Genomic DNA, 22,925 nt, shown 5'->3' with positions numbered 1-22,925 from the left:
AAACCATTTAGATATTGCAGGGAGCAAAACAGACCCAGAGCTCTTTCAGAGGCTCAATTCCAAAGAGGAGTCATTATTTGATGTCTCATTGTTCCTGGTAAGGCCCTACTGGAAAGGCTTGTCATTATCAACAATCAAGAGGGAAGTGACCCATCACATACAAGGATTCTCAGTAACATTAATTGCTAATTCCCTATCAGAAACCATGGAGGCCAGAAGGCAGTGGGATAATGTATTCAAAGTGCTGTAAAATTAAACCATCTCAACAAAGAATTCTATATCCAGCAAAACTAACCCTCAAAAAATGAAGGAGTACTTAAGATACTCCCAGATATTATAAAAACTAAGATAGCTCTTCTCTAGCAGATCTGCCCTACAATTAATACTAATGGAAGGTTTTCAAACTGAAATAAAAGGATACTAGGCAATAATAAAATAAAGAACACCAATAAATATAATTACATAGGTAAATGTAAAAGGTAGTATAAATATATTTTTTGTTTATAACTTATTTTCTATCTAATTTAAATGACAAATGCATAATTCAATAATTATACATCTTAATTGGTGGGCAAATTAAATTACAAAAATGTAAGCTGTGACAATAACAGCATAAGAGGATTAGGGGATTGGATCTATTAGGAGTAGAGTTTTTGTATACTACTGAATTAAGTTGGTATTAACTGAAATCAAATTGCTATAAATTAAGATGTTAATGGTAACCCCAAAACAACCAATAATGAAAATACTTTAAGACATATAGTAAAAGAACTGACAACTGGTATTTTTTGTAATAGAAAATCTCTATTTAAGGGCAGCCCCGGTGGCAGCAGCGGTTTAGTGCCGCCTGCAGCCTGGGGTGTGATCCTGGAGACCCTGGATCGAGTCCCACGTCAGGCTCTCTGCATGAAGCCTGCTTCTCCCTCTGCCTGTGTCTTTCCCTCTCATTCTCTCTCTGTGTCTCTATGAATAAATAAATAAAATCTTTAAAAAAAAAAAAAAAAGAAAATATATATTTAACACAATAGAAAGTAGTAAGGGAGGATTGGATGAACAAAAAAAAAGATATAAGATATATTTAAAAAGCAAAATGGAATGTGTAATTCCTAACTTATTAGTAATTATATTAAATGCGAAGAGATTAAACTCTCCAATTAAAAGGCAAAAATTGCTAAAATGAACAAAGAAACATGATCCAGTTATATGCTTTATACAATCGACACACTTCAGATTCAAAAACACAAATAGGTTGAAAGAGAATGGAAAAAGATACACCAGGAGATCCCTGGGTGGCTCAGCAGTTTAGCACCTTCCACCCAGGGCATGATCCTGGAGTCCTGGGATCGAGTCCCACATCAGGCTCCCTGCATGGAGTCTGCTTCTCCTTCTGCCTGTGTCTCTGCCTCTCTGCCTCTCTGTGTCTCTCATGAATAAATAAATTAAAAAAGAAAAAAAGAAAAAAAGAAAAAGATACACCATGCAAAAGTAATGAAAAGAGCTAGAATAACCATAGTAACATCAGACAAAATAGAATTTAAGACAAAAACTGTTACTAGATGGGGGATCCCTGGGTGGCTCAGCAGTTTAGCGCCTGCCTTCCGCCCAGGGTGGATCCTGGAGTCCCGGGATAGAGTCCCACATTGGGCTCCCTGCATGGAGCCTGCTTCTCCCTCTGCCTGTGTCTCTGCCTCTCTCTCTCTCTCTCTCTCTCTCTCTCTCTCTCTGTCTCTCATGAATAAATAAATAAAATCTTTAAAAAAAAAACAAACTGTTACTAGAGACAAAGAATGACATTTTATAATGATAAAAAGTGTCAACCAAGAAGATATAACATTTATATATACATAGGCATCTAACAACAGAGCCCACAAATGCAAGAATAAAAAACGGAAATAATTAAAGAAAGAAACAGATAATTCAACAGCAATAGTTGGAAATTTCAATACCTTCATTTTCAATAATGGACAGAACAACTAGACAGAAAATCGGTAAGGAAATAGAAGCCTTAAACAACACTATAAGCCAACTAGACCTAATGGGCATCTATAGAATGCTCCACTCTATAACAGAAAAATACATATTACATTCAAGTACACATGGAATATTCTCTAAAATAGACCATATGTTAGGCCATAAAACAATTCTCATTAATTTAAGGAATTGAAATCATACAAAGTATATTCTCTGATGACAACAGAATGAAACTAAAAATCAATAAAAGAAGGAAATTGGGGAAATTAAATAACACACTCCAAAATAACCAATGGGTTAAAAAAAATCAGAAAGGAAATTAGAAAATACTGTGAGATTAATAATAAAAACAAAAGTACAACTTATAAAACTGTGGAACTGAGTCAAAGCAAGACTTCAGAGGGAAATTTATAGCTGAAGATGCCTACCTTAAAAAAGAAGGTTGGCATATTTCTACACACACACCCCCTTCAATAACTACACTCTGATAATATTAAAATAGCATTTGAAACATTGAAAAGCCTTCTCTAATACATGGCCATTTTCTGACTACTGTATTTCCATGTAAAGAGTATATATTTTCATCATTTACATATAAGACAGGCCTGGAAATCCTGTCTCTTTCCTACTTTTGTTCCACCTCATCTTCACCAGAAGGGTGGAAGAGGATTCTCTCTCCCCTTTATCTCTTTCATCCAACCCCCTGCTCACACCAAGTGAAAAGGAAATAATTTACCATAATAATAAACTAACTACACCTGGAAGGTTTGTTTGTTTGCTAGGTCTCCATGAACATCCGGGACAAGCCAGGAGCCTGGTAGGGGGAAGAGTAGAATGGGAAGAAGACAGGAGAACAAGGGGAAAACAGACTTCCTAGTCCCCCAGGTAGTGAATTCTCAATTGTCTGAAGGTGACCTGAGAAAAGAAGAAAGAGAAGTTCACAGAAATCATTCAATTCCAAATTTATCCTTGATTCTGTCTAATGAATGCTTTCTGGTATCTGAGACTGAGCCCTTTTGTTTTTCTAACTATGGCAGTTAATGTATTATAAAATACATTGCAGTCTGTGGAGAATGAATGATTCTGTTCTTAATTCCATTTTTCTTTTCATTTCTTTAACCCTCACTAAGCCCTCACTCACAAGCTAATCCTACTCTGCCACCTGGCCAACTCCTCTTAGTGGCATCACTGTTTCACTGTTCTTTATGTGCCTTTTACAAAGCCCTTCAACTCTGAATGATCCAATAAGCATCTCAACTCAGGAATAGGTCAAGAATAAAGAAATACAAACATAAGTTAACTATTTAAAATAAAAATTTTTTACAGTTTATACAGTATCACTATTTTTAACAATATCCTTGTTCTGAGAGTATTGATCTCAACTCTGGGCTAATGACTGCCAAATTTAATTTTTCCATGCTATTCTAACTCACACTCCATAACATAATTCCAGTTGCCTATTGAACTTTCATTTTGATGTCTCATTGTCACAGCACCAAACTACATAAATAGCACTTGATTCCCACAGAGTTCCCAGTGCCAAACCCTCTCATGGGCATTCTGTGTCTCACTTGTCGCTGAGAATTAGAACAGCTTTGCTGGTGCCTTTATTTCAATAAGCCCATCATTAAAGCAACAACTTCAGCCTCTGCCTGAAGTTCCTCTCTTCACAGGGCTCGGCCTCAAATCCAAAGTGTCACACTCTCCTCCCCACTTTCAGGCACATATGACCACAATCCTTATGCAATTAAACTCCCAGACAGTTTATCCCACAGGCCTACATATAAACCTATTTAGGCTTGTAGTAATATCCCAAGGAAAATCATATCCATGAAGTCAGAAATCCCTCACTACCATTCAACTGTGTTCCTCCTCATTGCAAGTAAATGGGATAACTACCATTTGTGATATCAAGCAAGGTCTGCAAGATTTTCTATGTCCATTCTCAGAAGACAAGCAATATTTTTGCAACAAAGGAAAAAAACCCTGTAATTTCTTCTATGCCTTGTTAAAGCCTTTATTTGTTTATAATCAGATCTTGCTAGTTTTTTATATTGCTATAAGGAACAGGGAGACTTTGGATTTCAGTGATGGTGGCCAAAGTAATTCAGATCATCCTACCTACAAAGGAAAACTGGAAAGAAGAGATAAGAGATAACATACATACATCATTCACCTAGATGGGTCAGGAAAATTAAGAAGATTAAAGAATAACTTATCTGAGATATTGGAGAAGTCAGAGATTCAGAGAAGTTAGCCAAACATTGGCCTCTTTTGCCTGTAGAGCATTTATCAATTTTAAGTGAGGTGACTGAGACACTAAACAACACTTTTTAACAAGCTTAGCAGCAAGCATGGCAAAATTGATTCCAGGCTTCCCAATGATATGAGCCCCAGTAAGCCATCCATCTTTGTTTTGGCACTCCCAAAGAGCTGTACCCTGTGATTTAGGAAAACCACAATAAAACCCCAGCTTCAAGTCATCTGAGTGGTTCAGAAAATATAAATTGGATTAAGGTAATCCCAAAGGTAGGTGTTTGTAGATACTTGGAAGAAGGGAGGGAAATCCCCTATGGAAGACAATAACATCTCTTAAGTTCCAAGTAATTTCTACAGATAATTTTTCAAACAAAATATCCAGCAGATAATCAAGTATAAGCAAACATGAGAAGTCAAGACAACACAAACAAGAGTAAGTATAAACAACAAATAGCTCCAGATTTGAATTGATCAGCTATAAAGTTAAAATAGCTATGCTTTTGTTTCATTGAAAAGACTAAAAATTTCGTCAGTGAACTAGAAACTATATCCAGTGACCAGAAAGTTTATACTGTGCCAAATAGAAATTCTAGAATTGAAAAAGAACCAAACTTCAGAATTCATTTGATATGTTTCACTGCATATTAAACTCAGCTAATAAGAGAATCTGTAAACTGAAAGCTCAGAAAAAAATACTTAAGAATAAAACACAGAGGGATCCCTGGGTGGCGCAGCGGTTTAGCGCCTGCCTTTGGCCCAGGGCGTGATCCTGGAGACCCGGGATTGAATCCCACGTCAGGCTCCCGGTGCATGGAGCCTGCTTCTCCCTCTGCCTATGTCTCTGCCTCTCTCTCTCTCTCTCTCTATCATAAATAAATAAAAATTTAAAAAAAAGAATAAAACACAGAAATAGAAAAGAATGGACAAAATAGAATTCAGGGTTTGGTGAGGGGTTTTCTGTTTGTTTTTTCTTTCAAGATGTACTTTACTTTTTTTTATTTTTTTATTGGAGTCCAATTTGCCAATATATAGCATAACACGCAGTGCTCATCCCACCAAGCGCCCCCCTCAGTGCCCATCACCCAGTCACCCCAACCCCCTACCCACCTTCCCTTCCACTACCCCTTGTTCATTTCCCAGAGTTAGGTGTCTCTCATGTTTTGTCATGAGACAAAACTGATATTTTCTTTTTTTTTTTTTTTAATTTTTATGTACTTATGATAGTCACACACAGAGAGAGAGAGGCAGAGACACAGGCAGAGGGAGAAGCAGGCTCCATGCACTGGGAGCCCGACGTGGGATTCGATCCCGGGTCTCCAGGATCGCGCCCTGGGCCAAAGGCAGGCGCCAAACCGCTGCGCCACCCAGGGATCCCCAAAACTGATATTTTCACTCATCCTCTCCTTTCCCTTTATTCCCTTTCACTAATTTTTATATTCCCCAAATGAATGAGACCATATAATGTTTGTCCTTCTCCGATTGACTTATTTCACTCAGCAAAATACCTTCCAGGTCTCTCCACGTCGAAGCAAATAGTGGGTATTTGTCATTTCTAATGGCTGAGTAATATTCCATTGTATACATAGACCATATCTTCTTTATCCATTCATCTTTCTTTTTTAAAAAAAAAGATTTATTTATTTATGACAGACATAGAGAGAAAAAGAGGCAGAGACACAGGCAGAGGGAGAAGCAGGCTCCATGCCAGGAGCCCGACGCGGGACTCCATCCCGGGACTCCAGGATCGCGCCCTGGGCCAAAGGCAGGTGCTAAACTGCTGAGCCACCCAGGGATCCCCTCCATTCATCTTTCAATGGACACCGAGGCTCCTTCCACAGTTTGGCTATTGTGGACATTGCTGCTAGAAACATCGGGGTACAGCATCCCGGCGTTTCACTGCATCTGTATCTTTGGGGTAAACCCCCGGCAGTTAAATTGCTGGGTCGTAGGGCAGATCTATTTTTAACTCTTTGAGGAACCTCCACACAGTTTTCCAGAATGGCTGTACCAGTTCACATTCCCACCAACAGTGCAAGAGGGTTCCCCTTTCTCCACATCCTCTCCAACATTTGTTGTTTCCTGTCTTGTTGATTTTCCCCATTCTCACTGGTGCGAGATGGTATCTCATTGTGGTTTTGATTTGTATTTCCTTGATGGCCAGTGATGCAGTGCATTTTCTCACGTGCTTCTTGGCCATGTCTATGTCTTCCTCTGTGAAATTTCTGTTCATATCTTTTGCCCATTTCATGATTGGATTGTTTCTTTGCTGTTGAATTTAATAAGTTCTTTATAGATCTTGGATACTAGCCCTTTATCTGATATGTCATTTGCAAATCTCTTCTCCCATTCTGTAGGTTGTCTTTTAGTTCTGTTGACTGTTTCTTTTGCTGTGCAGAAGCTTTTTATCTTGATGAGGTCCCAATAATTCATTTTTGCTTTTGTTTCTCTTGCCTTCATGGATGTATCTTGCAAGAAGTTGCTGACGCCAAGTTCAAAAAGGGTGTTGCCTGTGTTCTCCTCTAGGATTTTGATGGAATCTTGTCTCACATTTAGATCTTTCATCCATTTTGAGTTTATCTTTGGGTATGGTGTGAGGGTCTAGTTTCATTCCTTTCCATGTGGATGTCCAATTTTCCCAGCACCATTCATTGAAGAGACTGTCTTTTTTCCAGTGGATAGTCTTTCCTGCTTTGTCAAATATTAGTTGACCATAAAGTTGAGGGTCCACTTTGGATTCTCTATTCTGTTCCATTGATCTATATGTCTGTTTTTGTGCCAGTACCACGCTGTCTTGATGACCACAGCTTTGTAGTACAACCTGAAATTGTTTCCCCCCGCCTTTTTTTTTCTTTTTTTTCTCTCTTTTTCTCCCTTTTCCAGTACAACTTGTTTTTGGCCACTCTGCACTGAGCAAAATGACTAGAAGGAAAAACTCACCACAAAAGAAAGAATCAGAAACAGTCCTATCTCCCACAGAGTTACAAAATTTGGATTACAATTCCTTGTCAGAAAGCCAATTTAGAAGCAAATTATAAAGCTACTGGTGGCTCTAGAAAAAAGCATAAAGGATTCAAGAGACTTCATGACTGCAGAATTTATATCTAATCAGGCTGAAATTAAAAATCAGTTAAATGAGATGCAATCCAAACTAGAAGTCCTAACAATGAGGGTTAACAAGGTAGAAGAACGAGTGAGTGACAAAGAAGATAAGTTGATGGCAAGGAAGGAAACTGAGGAAAAAGAGAAAAGCAATTAAAAGATCATGAGGATAGGTTAAGGGAAATAAATGACAGCCTCAGAAGGAAAAATCTATGTTTAATTGGGGTTCCCAAGGGCGTCGAAAGGGACAGAGGTCCAGAAACTGTATTTGAACAAATCATAGCTGAGAACTTCCCTAACTTGGGAAGGGAAACAGGCATTCAGATCCGAGAGAGAGAGAGAGAGAGAGAGAGAGACACCCCTAAAATCAATAAAAAACACTCAACACCTTGACATTTAATAGTGAAACTTGCAAATTCCAAAGATAAAGAGAAGATCCTTAAAACAGCAAGAGACAAGAAATCCATAACCTTATGGGGAGAAGTATCAGAATAACAGCAGACCTCTCCACAGAGACCTGGCAGGCCAGAAAGGGCTGATAAGATATATTCAGGGTCCTAAATGAGAAGAACATGCAGCCAAGAATACTTTATCCAGCAAGGCTCTCATTCAGAATATAAGGAGAGATAAAGAGTTTCCAAGATAGGCAGAAACTGAAAGAATATGTGACCACCAAACCGGCTCTGCAAGAAATATTAAGGGGGACCCTGTAAAAGAAAGAGGAAGTCCAAGGAAACAATCCACAAAAACAGGGACTGAATAGGTATCATGATGACACTAAATTCATATCTTTCAATAGTAACTCTGAACGTGAATGGGCTTAATGACCCCATCAAAAGGCGCAGGGTTTCAGACTGGATAAAAAAGCAAGACCCATCTATTTGCTGTTTACAAGAGACTCATTTTAGACATAAGGACACCTACAGCCTGAAAATAAAAGGTTGGAGAACCATTTATCATTCAAATGGTCCTCAAAAGAAAGCAGGGGTAGCCATCCTTATATCAGATAAACTAAAGTTTATCCCAAAGACTGTAGTAAGAGATAAAGAGGGAAACTACATCATACTTAAAGGATCTATCCAACAAGAAGACCTAACAATCATGAATATTTATGCCCTGAATGTGGGAGTTGCCAAGTATATCAATCAATTAATAACCAAAGTTAAGACATACTTAGATAATAATACACTTATTCTTGGTGACTTGAATATAGCGCTTTCTACAATCAACAGGTCTTCTAAGCACAACATCTTCAAAGAAACAAGAGCTTTAAATGATACACTGGACCAGATGGATTTCACAGATATTTACAGAACTTTACATCCAAACGCAACTGAATACACATTCTTCTCAAGTGCACATGGAACTTTCTCCAGAATAGACCACATATTGGGTCACAAATCAGGTCTTAACTGATACCAAAAAATTGGGATCATCCCCTGCATATTTTCAGACCATAATGCTTTGAAACTAGAACTAAATCAGAAGAAGAAGTCTGGAAGGATTTCAAACACATGGAGGTTAAGGACCATCCTGCTAAAAGATGAAAGGGTCAACCAGGAAATTAGGGAAAAATTAAAAAAATTCATGGAAACTAATGAGAATGAAGGTACAACCATTCAAAATCTTTGGGATACACCAAAAGCAGTCCTGAGGGGGAAATACATCACAATACAAGCATCCATCCAAAAACTGGAAAGAACCCAAATACAAAAGCTAACCTTGCACCTAAAGGAGCTGGAGAAAAAACAGCAAATAGATCCTACACCCAGCAGAAGAAGAGAATTAATCAAGATGTACTTTAAATTTACGTTAGTTAATATGTAGTGTAGTATTAGTATCAGGGGTGGAATTTAGTGATTCATCACTTGCATTTAACACCCAGTGCTCATTACAAGTGCCCTCCTTACAGAATGTGGTGGTTTTAAAATATATCCAAAAATTATTTGGCATTTCTCCTCTCAAAAGGTAGAATCTAATTCCTCTCCTCTTGGTCGTGGGCTGAATTTAATAATTCACTTCTAACAAATGGAATGTGGTGGAAGTAACAGTGTGGAACTTCCAAAATTAGGTCACAGAAGGCATTACAGTCTCTTCCTTGCATTCTCTATCTTGTTTCACTTAATCTGGGGATAGCCAGATGTCATATCAAAGACACTCAAGCAGTCTTATGAAATATATCATCCATGTGTAAGGAAATGAGACCTCCTTTCTTTTTTTTTTTTTCTTTTTTTTTTTTTGAGACCTCCTTTCAAGAGCCATCTGAGTAAGCATCTTGAAAGAGTTCCCTTTAGCCACATAAAACCTTTAGATGACTAGGGCTCTGGCCAACAACTCAATTGCAATCTCATGACAGAGCTTGAACCAGAATGATGGTTGTTCTGTAATTTCTGATCTAAGGAAACTGTGTAGTAACTAATGTTTGTTGCTTTAAGCTATAAATTTTGGGATGATTTAATTAGTCATAGATAACAAATTCACGGAGTAAAAAAAAGCAGATACAGTAAGAAGTCTTTACATGCATCTTACTAAGGTTTCAGAAAAACATTAAACAGAGTAAAAATAATACCTAAAAAAATATGATTGAGAAATTTTCAAACTGAAAACAAAAATCCATAGGTTCATGAAGAAAAACTATCCCCAAGAAATACAGATTTTAAAAAATCCATATCGAGGTATGTTATAAATTGCTGGGAAAAAGATTAAAACTTAAAAAGCACATCCCCTCCCAAAATGACAGAAGTACAAAATTATACTGAGACCTTTCTTCTCACCAGAATACAATGAGAGCCAGAGACAATGAAATGGTCTATTTAAAGTGATAGAAGAAATGAACTATTCTACAATTATATAGTGAATATATCCTTTAATAAATAAAACAAAATATATTTCCAACCAAACAAAAACTGGAGGTCACCAACAGGCCAGCAATAAAGAAATACTAAAAGTATTTTTTTAGGTGAAGGAATATGATCATAGGAAGAGGCATGGAAATGAAGAAAAGAAAAACAGAAAAATAAAGAATATAGATGATAATTATATGGGTAAATCTTAGTGTATGTTAACTGTATAAAATAAAAATAAAGTTTTCAGTATTTAAAATACATGTATAATTAAAATAACAACAAAAACACAAAAGACAGGAAGGGAAAATCTCTTAGGAGATGGCATAAGTATTAATGTATATTAGATTCTAGTAAGTTGAAGATCCATGCTGTACTATTAAGAGTAGCCACCACAAGAATTGTAAAAGAGTATAACCAACAAGTAAAGGAGGAGCAGAAATGGAATTTTTAAAAAAGATTTTATTTATTTGAGAGACAGACAGCATGGGCACAAGTGGGGAGGAGGAGATGGGTAGAGGGAGAAGGAGAAGCAGACCCCCCACTGAGCAGTGAGCCAGATGCAGGGCATAATCCCAAGACTCTGAGATCATGACCTTAGCCGAAGGCAGATGCTTAACTGACTGAGCTACCCAGGTACTCCATAAATGGAATTTAAAAAAAAAAAAAAAAACACTTAACTAACCAAAAAGAAGATGATAAAGGAACACTGTAGCTAAATTCTCTACTCAGGGTCCACAAGGCTGAAACCAAGGTATTAACCCTGGCTGCAATCTCATCAGAGGCTTGGGGGCCACTTCCCAACTCAGTAAAGTTGTTGGCAGAATTGAGTTCTTGGAGGTGAAGTACGAAAGCCCCATTTTCTTACTGGCTGTCAGCTCCTATAGGTTGTTCTCAGCTCCCAAAAACCACCTTCAGGTCCTAACCACAGGGCTTTTGAAACGTGACAACTTACTTTATCAAAGCAAGCATGAGAATCTCACTCTGGTCCACTATGACAGTTTCTTACATAAAGTAACATAACCACAGGAACGACTAATCACCTTTGCCATATTACCTAATCTAATTCAGGGGCAATGAGCCCACCGTGTCCACAGGTTGAGCCCACACCCATGGGGATAAAATCACAGAGCAGGTGAACACCAGTGCCTGGGCATCTTGGGAACTTAGAATTTGACTTACCACAGTGTGGACTGCAGGGAGACAGAGATTATAAATGAACAGGAACACCCTGAATGGACAGATAGTAACTGGAAAAGAGGAATAAAGTAGAATCCCCAGAATGGTAGCAAGAGGAAAAAGAGCTGAGCAAACAGCACTGGGGGGAACTGGGAGAGCTAAGAGCTTTGTCTGGCAATGGATTTTGTTTGAGGCAGACAGTAAGGAAAAGCTACTATAAAAAAAAAAAAAGAACTTAAGGAAAATCTTAATAGAAGAAGGGAAGTTCTTAATATTAAGAACTTAGTCCCTCTTCAAATATTTTCTTCCAGAGATTGCCATAAATGTCTTCATTTCTTTCAACAAATTGTATGTGTAGCTATTTTTGTTTCTTATTTTTATGTTTTGCTCCACTATTGTTCATATCAGTACAACGGACTCAAGATAAAACCACATGCGCCAACATAACTTTGATTACACTGGAAAGATCAGGCTTAGGACTCAAATAGACCTTAAATCAAATCTTTAGTCCTTCACTTACTGGCTAAGTTAGCTTTTTAACCACCACTTATTACTCACTATGTGCCTATGCTAATTGATGTTGCTTATTTAGTGGGTGATCAAGATACTGCCTCTGGTAGACTGGTTTATCTCCTATAATCTGATTTATAATCTGGTTAAGTGACAGCTGTGATCACCAGCCAATCCAAATTGACAATAAAATAACTAAACACAGTTTATTTCTTCATTAAATTCCTAAAGGATAAATTTCCCACTGTCCCTATGGTTGTACATATTAAAGAGGATATCTATAACTGCCTAAAGTATATATTAAATGTCAGCTTCAAGTATTATAATTTTTATTATTTCTTCCACCATAGGAAACCAAGTAGCAAATATCAACTCATAATCTGAAAAACAGAAAAGTACAGTTGAGAAATGTTAGAAGGGGAGCTCATATTAAGATCATGCTTCCCAGCAGAGACTGCAAAAGCACCTCTGGGGCTGAGGCTGCCATTTATCTTGTCCACAGATGTTTTCTCAGAGCTCTGCATATAATAAGTGCTCAATGAATACAATATTTAATAAATGAAAACAATATGCTATGTCTAAATATCAGTTGTATTTTGGTGTACAATGGCCTTATTAAGGGGTCCAGCTTCAGAGTAGAGGTGGGAAACCTACCTGTCAGGAAGTCAAGGGCTGGAAGAGCTTGGAAAGGTTGAGAAATAAATTACGTTCCTGCTGGAAGATACTGTAACTGATTCATTCATTTCATAAACATCCTTTAGCTACTTCCTATGTTCAGATATTATAATTGATAGATGTTAAGTATAGGAGACATGATTACAACTGTCAAGAATCTTCAGTTCAGTAGAAAAAATACTTGTATACCAATAATTTCTATACAAGGCTAGATGTGGTAAGTGGCATGTGTAACACAAACAAAATTGTACAGGAGTTCAGAGAAAGGAGAAATCGCTTTAGACTGTGGATTAGCTAACTAAGGCCCATGAGCCAAATTCATCCTGTGACTTGTTTTTGTCAAGGTCCATGAGCTAAAGATAGTTTTCACATTTTGATAAAACAAAGAATAAATAGACTATATGTGTCCTACAGAGCCTAATTTTAATATCTGTTCCTTTACATAAAGTTGTGGACACCTGTTCACAATGAACAAAGAAGAATAAACAAAGATGGCTTTACAGAAGGCACATTTGATCTGGGCCTTTAACTAAGGGACAGAGATGGGATGGGAAAAGGGCACCTGGAATAGAGAGAATGAGTGAAAGCCTTGAGTGAAAGCCCAGGGCAGTGAGCTTCAGGGACATCTGGAGAATGATGGTGACAAATCCTATTTGGCAGGACTATGAAGCTTACAAAGGGAGAAGTAGAAGAGTCTAGAATGGCTGCCTGTGTTGGGTGGGCTAAGGAAGTTGACTTTGCAGTAACCAAGGATATCACACTCCATATCATGGAGTTTTTGCAATCGTCTCTATTCAAGGACTCTAATGATAAGAGTGAAGATGATTTTTCACAAAAAGAGCACCACAGTAATGAGATTTTTATGACAATTAGCCAAGAACGAACTCTGTGTTTCATTCTGGCCACCAAATAATTTATGATGACAACATGTATTCTCTTAACTGCAGCCTAAGTCAAACTGAAACTCCCAAACGGGTGCCTAAAGATACCTTGTTTTATTACATCGCATCTCCTCCATCATCTACCTCCCTGAAAATGTGATTTAAAATGGGACTTCAGACAGACCCTCCAGTGTAGCTTTGTTTCACATGACACTATGTTATTAATGCATGACACTATATTATTAATAATATTCACCAACAAGTCTCAGACCCACTATTTCACCCTCATTTAGTGGCAATCTTCTGCAATCAAATAATTGTGCTTGTCTGTCTGGCCCAAGCACAAGGTGCACTTTCACAGACTCTTCTGCTGGTCAGTTCCATTTGCTGACAGCTCAGCAGGGAGGGCTTGATTTAGTCAGTGCATAAAGCTGCTATATACAAGTGGAACCCTGGCTAGAGAAGGGGGAAAAAGAACTGAGAAACACAACAGAAAAAGACATGCAAAGATGAAATAAAACGGAGGGTTGACTGGAAAATCTCCATTGGAAAAAAGGCGCTAGAAGCTACCCCAACTTCCAAGTCCCCCGAATCCCAAGCACCTCAATTTTCCTTCCTTACAGACTGAAAGCAGAGCCTTCTCCACAAAGACATGCCTCCTAAATGCTGTCCCTCTTGTCAGACATACTTCAGTTCTCTGACTGGCCCTCTACTCATACTCCAGACTAATAAGGACAAGGGTTCTTGTAATTAAAAATCCAAGTGGGAAGTCAGATTACAACAGATACAGTGAGGAAAAAAATGAAACAACTTGAGAAAAGGGGAGAGAAAAATCACAGAAGAAATAGTTATAAACTAAAAAAAAAAAAAAAAAAAGAAAAGAAAGAAAGGAAAGAAATAGTTGTAAATTATTTTATAATAGCCCGAGGCAGGGTGGGCTCAGCTGAGGTTGACTGCAGCCTTCCCTCTACTTCCTCACTGTCCTAGGTCTTCATAGGATTCCTGCCTGGGCCTGTCCTTGGTCCCTCTTGCTCCAAATCTCTTTTTTCTGTACCCCATTAAAGTATTCCTTTTATTACTTATAACCCCAAAAGAATCTGTTAAAACACTTCACAGAGAAGCTGTTCAGTATGATCATCTACCAAGAACATTCATATCCAAACAGGGGACAACAGTATGAATTCCCAATGGTAGACTGTAAGGTCATGGCAGGATCACTGGAGGAAAGGAGGGAAGGAATAGGATAAACAGAGGTGGAATGAAGGAGGAAAGGAAGAAAATATTTACTGAGTGCCATTTAGTTTTACATATTTCATTATGTGAGCTGCCCACACAAGACCCCTTAGACTAAATGGTTGCTAGTCGGGAAGTTCAACTCCATTAATCCAGATCTGAGACAATTCCTAAAAGCAATGGTCAGGAACTACAGAGAAAGGCAATTCTGTGACCCTCTCATCGCTCATCTTATTGCCCTAACATTATACACATCCGGAAAGCAGACAAGAAGTGTGGGCAGATACTGACTCTGTCAGGGCTTTAGAAGTCAGTCAACCAACCACTCTGAGGCCCTGTGTTTTCACTAATAAAGCAAAGCTATTGGGGAAAAAAATGGTCTCTACACTTTCTTCTCATTCTTAAGTTATATACTGTATTAATATTATTTAATTAATATTAAAAATTATTAATTTAAATCATTAATATTAACTATACGATTAAAGATTAAATTATGTGATTCAATGAATTTTGTCAAATTTTCCCCTCTATAAGGTCATTCATTTAGCAGATAAACATGCTTTTATTTCTTCCATTTAAAAAGAAAGAGGGACAAAAAAAAAAAAAAAACAGAAAGAGGGGCACCTGGGTGGCTCAGTGGTTGGGTGTCTGCCTTTGGCTCAGGTCATGATCCTATGGGGGTTCTGGGATCGAGTCCCACAGCAGGCTCCCTAAGGAAAGCTTCTCCCTCTGTCTGTGTCTCTGCCTCTCTCTCTGTGTGTCTCTCATGAATAAATAAATAAAATCTTTAAAAACAAACAAACAAAAAACAAAACAGAATCATAGCCACTCAAAGAAACCCAGAACTTCTCTAGCTCAGGGTAAAATCCACAGAGGACATGACAGGAAATTGATGGAATAAAGATTTCTGTTAATGGCTCCTTTTTCTCCTCTTCGCCCTGGAATACCTTTTTTCCATCTTTTGCTATCTCTGCTGCTAGCTGCTTCCTCCTTTCCTTCTTTTCCTTCTCCTTTGACTCTCTTTGTTTCTTTCTCTTTTTTTTTTTTTTAAATTTTTATTTATTTATGATAGTCACACAGAGAGAGAGAGAGAGAGAGAGGCAGAGACATAGGCAGAGGGAGAAGCAGGCTCCATGCACCAGGAGCCCGACGTGGGATTCGATCCCGGGTCTCCAGGATCACGCCCTGGGCCAAAGGCAGGCGCCAAACCGCTGCGCCACGCAGGGATCCCTGTTTCTTTCTCTTTTATATCAATCTCAGAATCTTAGATTTGACACTTGAGAAATGGAAACATTTTATGTACATGTCTTTGATTTCATAGGAAGCTGCATCATGATCTTCTTACTTTTTTTTTCTCTTCTTTTTAAAAAATATTTTATTTATTTATTAGAGTGAGCATGAGCAAGGGGGAGGGGTAGAGGGAGAAGGAGAAGCAGACTCCCCACTAAACAGGAAGCCCTAGTTCTGCTCTATATCCCAGAGGAACATATAAGGTTAGGAGGCTCTCTAATCTTCTGGCTTGGGGTTGATTTATGTCCATGATCAGAAGATCAGAAGGTAGAACAGTGAGTTAAATCTGTTCATTTCTCCATCTTCATTCCTGGAGGTTGCCACAGGCAGATGGAGTTTGTACACTGAAAAATACAGGTTCTGTTTCATGTGTGTGTTCAGGTAATTAGTCCCATTCCTTGCTCCTTCAGGTCTAAGAACAGTAATGACTCCTTTGGCCCCAGCGGCCTTACTATACTCAGGACATGTGGCCATCATTTGTGAATTTCTCTTAATCTTGTGTGTACCTTTGTAAACAGTTCCTTTATTAAATTCTCCTCAGTTACTCCATTTGGGTATAGTTTCCATTGGTTTCCAGCATGGATAATGACTATTATAAGAAGCTACTGCTATAATTCAACTAGGAGTTGATGATAACAGTGGAAATGGAAAGAAGTGCTGGACTCCTGCTATATGTTGAAGGAAGAATTGATAGAATTTGCTGATGGAGGAAATGTAATGTGTGAGTAAAAGAAAGGATTCAAAAGTGACTCACTCCAAAGCTATAGGCTTGAGCAGCTGGAAGGATGGAGTTGCCACTTGCTGGGACTGGAAAGACTTCAGGAAGAACAAGCCAGGGAACATTCATCATGTTAAATTTGAACTTAGATATCATCTAGGTATCTAAGGAGTGTTTCAGATAGGCATTTGGAAGTACAAGTCTAACGTCAAGAGAGAGGTCTGGGAGTCATCAGTCTAAAGATAGTCTTCAAGGCTATGGAACAAATGAAATCATCCATTGCCTGAGTGGAGGTGGGCGGGGAATAAGGAATGTCTTAGGGTGAGAGAGATCACAGTGGGAGAAGGAGAAGCAGATTCCTCAATCCTCAGACTCCTGATGCTAGGCTCCAACCCAAGACCTCAAGATCATGACTAGAGATGAAGGCAGACACGTAACTGACTGAGCCACACAGGTGCCACTGTTTTTGTTTCTTTTTATTTTTTTAAAAGATTTGATTTACTTATTCATGAGAGACACAGAGAAAGACGCAGAGACATAGGCAGAGGGAGAAGCAGGCTGCATGCAGGGAGCCCGACATGGGACTCTATCCCGGGTCTCCATGATCATGCCCTGGACTGAAGGCGGCGCTAAACCGCTGAGCCACCGGGGCTGCCTGATTCTGGTTTTTTGTATCATTGTGAGTTCCCCACATATGACAAGAGCAGTGATATCACAGAGAAGAAAGATGAACATTCTGATTCTCTTCTTGAAGATACAGAGGATAATCTCATCCAAACTATCACATTTGGCATTAACCAATATTGATGTTTGGTGGAATGCAAAATGGAAAATTTTGAGTCTGTATCAAAAGTCAGAATAATCCTTCATTGACAAATATAGTAGACTACTGGCACTTAAATATGCTTGACAATAATTATGGATAGATTAAACACAACTATCCTAGCTTTGATGACCATTTCTTGGTGACTACTGGAATAGGCATTAATATTTTTGTTTTCACTACTTTTTCTGAATTTGAACCAAATTGAAGCCATCAACGTTAAAGTGCTGTCTTCCAGGTTGGGAACTGAAGCCAATTCCAGAAAATATGGAAGATCCCAAAGCCTAAAGTACTGAGAATGTCAGAAGAAAAAGACAACATGACAAGTTAATGAAAGAAGTGAAGGAATAAAGGCTGGGAAGAGAGAACAGCTCAAAGCTTTAAGGAATAAATTTTGGAAACTCCTACAAATGAATGACAAATTGCCAAAGCATATGCAGTTTAAACAAACAGATCTTGATCTAGATTCCCAAATTCAAGCTGAGATTATCAGAAAAACAGCTTAGAAAATTCAACAAGTGGAAAAGGAATGAGTTTGGAAAGAAGAAAATATCAACTTGGCCTCATGAAGCTACAGAGTGATTTGTTAGAAAATGATATTGTTGTGGTTCATGCCATCCAAACTAACCACAAGATATCAAGTTTGTAAAGTAACCAAAGTAACCACAAGATATCCTCAAGTTTGTGAAGCCCTCTAAGTGCTCCAAGTCAAAATGAGCAAGTTAGAGAGAAGAACAAGCAATTTGGAGAGATTTGAAAAAGAGACAGGAGTAGCAGTATGCCAGAAGAATCAATTACAGAAAAAGGGAAAAATTTTCTACCTAAAACCCTGAGTGAAATTATGGTGGAAAATCAAATTAAGAAAAGGAAGAAACAGGGCAGCCCCGGTGGCACAGCGGATTAGTGCCGCCTGCAGCCTAGGGTGTGATCCTGGAGACCCTGGATCAAGTCCCACGTCGGGCTCTCTGCATGGTGCCTGCTTCTCCCTGCCTGTGCTTCTGCCTCTCTCTCTGTGTGTCTCTATGAATAAATAAATAATCTTTTAAAAAAAAAAAAGGAAGAAACATATTAAAAGCTGAAATGGGCCCAATTTAAGATTCAACAGTGAAAAAAATAAAGGAAGAAACTGTGTAAGAATAAGTCTGAGGGGATCCCTGGGTGGCGCAGCAGTTTGGCGCCGGCCTTTGGCCCAGGGCGCGATCCTGGAGACCCGGAATTGAATCCCACATTGGGCTCCCGGTGCATGGAGTCTGCTTCTCTCTCTGCCTCTCTCTCTCTCTCTCTGTGACTATCATAAATAAATAAAAATTAAAAAAAAAAAGAAGAAGTCTGATGATAACTATGACGATCTCAAAGATAGCTGGAGCCATCAAAGAGGCCCAGTTGTATATAGGAGACTTCAATATGAATACAGCCTCAGACTATAAGATACCTCAACATATGAGAATAAATACCACCAAGAAGAAAGAGAAACTGGGACACCTAGACTCCATAGCCCATTCAAAGGAAATGCACACAAACAGGTGCATCCTCTCTCTTCAAGACCCAACAGTGGCTGGTAATACATCAAGGTAATATAATCAAGGTAATACAGTGACTGGTACAAGAACTGAAGAGCATTCAGTCAATTCTTAACATGTCCAGGCATACGCCTATTACCCAAATCCCCCTGATATACCCAGGAGAAGTTCCAGAAAAGAGATCTCAGTATGATGAGGAAACTCTCCTTGTTTTAAGCAACAGCAGATAGAGTCAGGATGAAAAGGCAGGGTCTTGTAGGCTCAGATGCAGGAGTCCTCAGACTCTCTTCTGGAAAGAACACTGATCTGACAACATGAGATTCATTGTCAGGTCATCAAAGACATTAACACTCAGCCTAGATCTCCAAAGTTAATGGAATTTGCAAAAGCAAATCCAACTGATGTGAACCTGGAGATCACAAAAAGGGATGAGATTAAATACTTATACGTTCAACAGTATTTGACCAGCAGGATCAAAGAACTAACTGTCACTTTTGATGCAGAACTCTATCTCCCAAGGAATCAGAAAATGAATCTAGATACTCAGATAAAATTATCTTACCTGCACCATGTCACATTATTTCAAGAAATGCTTCTCCTCAAGAATTTTGAAAAACAGGAGAACATACTTCAAGAGTATGTTAATTCATTAGACAGAAAGGAATTAGACATGCAATGGAAAATGAATGAAACTCTTAAAGAGAAGGAAGATAAAAAGAATGAAATTGCCAAACTCCAGGACCCCCCCTTCAAAGGCACCCTATACGGGCTTCCAAGCTGCCACTGGAGAAAACAATACATTTGGTAATTTCCTCAAGAAGGTCTTATAGAGGATTAAGTGGAGGAAGAACAAAGGAGGTTGAAGGAGATGCTGATGAAGTTGTGGAAAGTGATGAATCACATGAAGATCCAGCTAGGAGAGTGATAAGGAAGAATATGAATCTCATGATGAGGTTTTTGATGATTCTATTTGCCCAACAAATTGTGATATGGGTCTTTCAGAACTGGCCCTTCAACTTTGAGAGAAAAGACTGGACATAGAGGAGGGCTTAGTTGAAGAAAATAAAATTATAATAACCTCAAAAAAGAATACGATACACTATCCAAAAAAGTAAAAATTAAAAAAAATAAAAATTTAAAAAAGTAAAAATTGTGGCAACTATCCTGAACACAGTGAAGGAGGCCCTAGGCTTTTACAATGAGAGATGCACCAGTGGTTAAATGACCTGCTGGTTGTGAATCCACTCAAGCTCCACTTGAGAGAGCACATAGAATTAGGAGAAATACTCAATGATCTTCCTGGAACCTTGTTTTTTTCTAACCATTCCTTGGGTTGGATGCAAGAACAAATCGTATGACTCCATGAGGAAAATTCCAAGCAACAAAAATTTAACAAAGAATGTTGGAAGAGATGCAAACAGCTTATCAGAGAAGAGAGATGGTAAAAAAGGTAAGCAAAATGGAAGAAACAGTTTGTCAACTAATGATCAGTAAGTCTGGCTGTGTGATGGACTTAGAAGCCTTTCAGACATGAATACAACCTTGAAGAGCTAAAGATCAAGAAACTATGAAAGAAATTATTGAACGCAAAGGAAGATATGGTAGGAAAAGTTTGTTGAGGTGCAATGGGAGCTGACAACAAAGATAAAGGAACACACCAAAAAGCTTCATCGATGAATGATTTATGTATCAAAAGGAGGTAATTGTTTGTGTTGGATACACTACAAAACTACCAGGGCAATGGCTTCCAGGGGCCTAGGAAAGCAGATATTGTGGCAAGAGAGAAGGTCATAGAACTGATCCAAGTCCAGGCAGAAAAGATGAAGAGGGTGCACTTATGTATTAGAAAGGTGGTCTTATCCTCTCCACCCATTCAGCCTCTGCAAGAGAAAAAGATGAAATCCATGCATGGGCCTTTAAGTTTGCTTTTTTCTCAAATCCATCCAAGATTTCTGACATATATACAAGAAAATCTGTTTCCTTGCCACCTACAACAATCCTGTTACTTTAAAGTGAACTTACCTAAAAGTCTAAGACCAGATTCAGTTAAATAGTTTTAATAGGGATCCCTGGGTGGCGCAGCGGTTTGGCACCTGCCTTTGGCCCAGGGCGCGATCCTAGAGACTCGGGATTGAATCCCACGTCGGGCTCCTGGTGCTTGGAGCCTGCTTCTCCCTCTGCCTGTGTGTGTCTCTGCCTCTCTCTCTCTCTCTCTCTCTCTCTCTCTCTCTCTCTCTGTGTGTGACTATCATAAATAAATAAAAAATTTTAAAAAAAAAGAAAAAATAGTTTTAATAATTTTTCTCCAATTGGGTTATCTTGGAACTGACTGTAGTACCCAACATCTATTTCTTATTGAACTGAACCATTTTAGATCCGTTTGGAACCCACTGGATTGAATGTGGAGTCTTAGAAGGATGTCTATCAAAACTGCAAGAAAGCATCTGTAATAGATCATATTTTAGGAAATTTGTCCCTTGGTTATCTGACTGTTTAGCCACTGGCAAGACAAACTAAATTGCTAAATCATTTAGCAATCTGTGAGAAAACTTGCATTTTTTTAATCCTTGGAAAATAAACTCTGATGTTAAGTATTCTCTGAAAGGACAAAAAAGGAAAGCACAATCCCAAGGGAGAGGAAGTAAGTAAAAACTCAAACAAATCAGCCATCAAAAGAGAAAGGGACAAACCAGGGGTGGAGGCCAAGCAGCCCTAATTCCTTGGAGTTGGTTATTTGTGGCTGAAGATGGATTTAGGTCCATTAGAGAGATATATTGAATACCTACAAAACAATGCAACAGAACTCATCTTTGTGAGAAGTAAGACACAGAGGAATACATTTTCTTTGTATCTGTTGGGTTGACAGAATAATTTATATAATAATAATAATAATAATAATAATAATAATAATAAATTTTAGGCTCCTCTCATTGGAGCCTAAAAATTGAAATCAATAATGAGACTCTGGAATTGTGGGGACTGGTTTGAGAATTATAACCTGAGCTAGAAAGGGCTAAATTAGAGAAGATGGGGTTGAAGAGATAAACTGAAATAAAAATAATATGCTCTCTGGGCAGTTATGCAGTTATGTTATTTATATACTATCTGCTTCCCATATATTATCTAATTTAATTCTTAAAACAATGCAATGAAGTACTAGTATTATGTTGACTTTACAGAGGAGGAAACAAATTATGTAAACTATTCTTTTATTGAACATTTATTTCCTGTTTCTTTCTATGCTGAATTAAACATTCATTTCATATTCTTGAAAAACACAAATTATTCTATCAACAATATCTTAGAACAAGAAATGCAAATTAGAATCCTGACATTGTTAATTTTGTGCAGAGTAGTTATTTGAGAGTTAAGGATGCAGGACATGCACACAGCAGAGTGGTTTGCTTTGGACTGGCAGATAGGAGGAGACTACCCAGTTTCCTACTCTGGTTTCAGCAAACTCCTCAGCTCTGAATGGAGCAGAGGAGTGTGTTTCAACAAATTGGCTAATAAGGAGGCTTTTCTCTGAAGATGTTTGCACCTCTACCAGTATTCTAAGTATTCCCTAGTTTCTCATGTCCTACATCACTTTTTTTTCAGGTTCTCGTCAAGTCATTTGTTGTTTTTAATATAGATCTATGGGATGCCTGGGTAGCTCAGGGGTTGAGCATTTGCCTTCAGCTCAGGGCATGATCCTGGAATCCTGGTATCGAGTCCCACATTGGGCTCCCTGCATGGAGCCTGCTTCTCCTTCTGCCTGTGTCTCTGCCTCTCTCTCTCTGTCTCTCATGAATAAATAAACAAAATCTTAAAAAAAATAATAATATAGATCTAGAAGTAAAAGTAGGTTACATCACTCTGAGAGATCATCTCTAACAATCATTTTTGATTGTGCATAACATTTTAAACTAGTTTGAAAGTGTC

General features: G+C 38.3%; 1 protein-coding gene and 4 pseudogenes across 40 annotated transcripts in view; 4 read left to right on the top strand and 1 right to left on the bottom strand.

Moving 5' to 3' along the window:
- Positions 1–22,925, bottom strand: part of LOC144302453 (uncharacterized) — a 696,165-nt gene that overhangs the window by 660,965 nt on the left and 12,275 nt on the right. For 6 of the 40 annotated variants that reach the window (XR_013369305.1, XR_013369300.1, XM_077879777.1 and 3 more), the window contains one exon: positions 2,728–2,886. The exons of 32 other annotated variants lie outside the window; for them this stretch is intronic. The gene's annotated coding sequence lies outside the window, so the exon portion shown is untranslated. The remainder of the gene's footprint in view (positions 1–2,727; positions 2,887–22,925) is intronic. 2 more of the 40 variants (XR_013369309.1, XM_077879792.1) reach the window with 1 other exon arrangement.
- Positions 13,201–18,532, top strand: LOC144302151 (cilia- and flagella-associated protein 44 pseudogene; annotated as a pseudogene).
- Positions 18,195–19,319, top strand: LOC144302150 (cilia- and flagella-associated protein 44 pseudogene; annotated as a pseudogene).
- LOC144302149 (cilia- and flagella-associated protein 44 pseudogene) lies at positions 19,375–20,148 on the top strand (annotated as a pseudogene).
- Positions 20,148–21,055, top strand: LOC144302148 (cilia- and flagella-associated protein 44 pseudogene; annotated as a pseudogene).

Source organism: Canis aureus, chromosome 31 (assembly GCF_053574225.1).
Source record: "Canis aureus isolate CA01 chromosome 31, VMU_Caureus_v.1.0, whole genome shotgun sequence".
Lineage (NCBI taxonomy): Eukaryota > Metazoa > Chordata > Mammalia > Carnivora > Canidae > Canis > Canis aureus.
The sequence above is the reverse complement of the archived record's forward strand: the minus strand, read 5'-3'. Positions and strand labels throughout refer to the sequence as shown.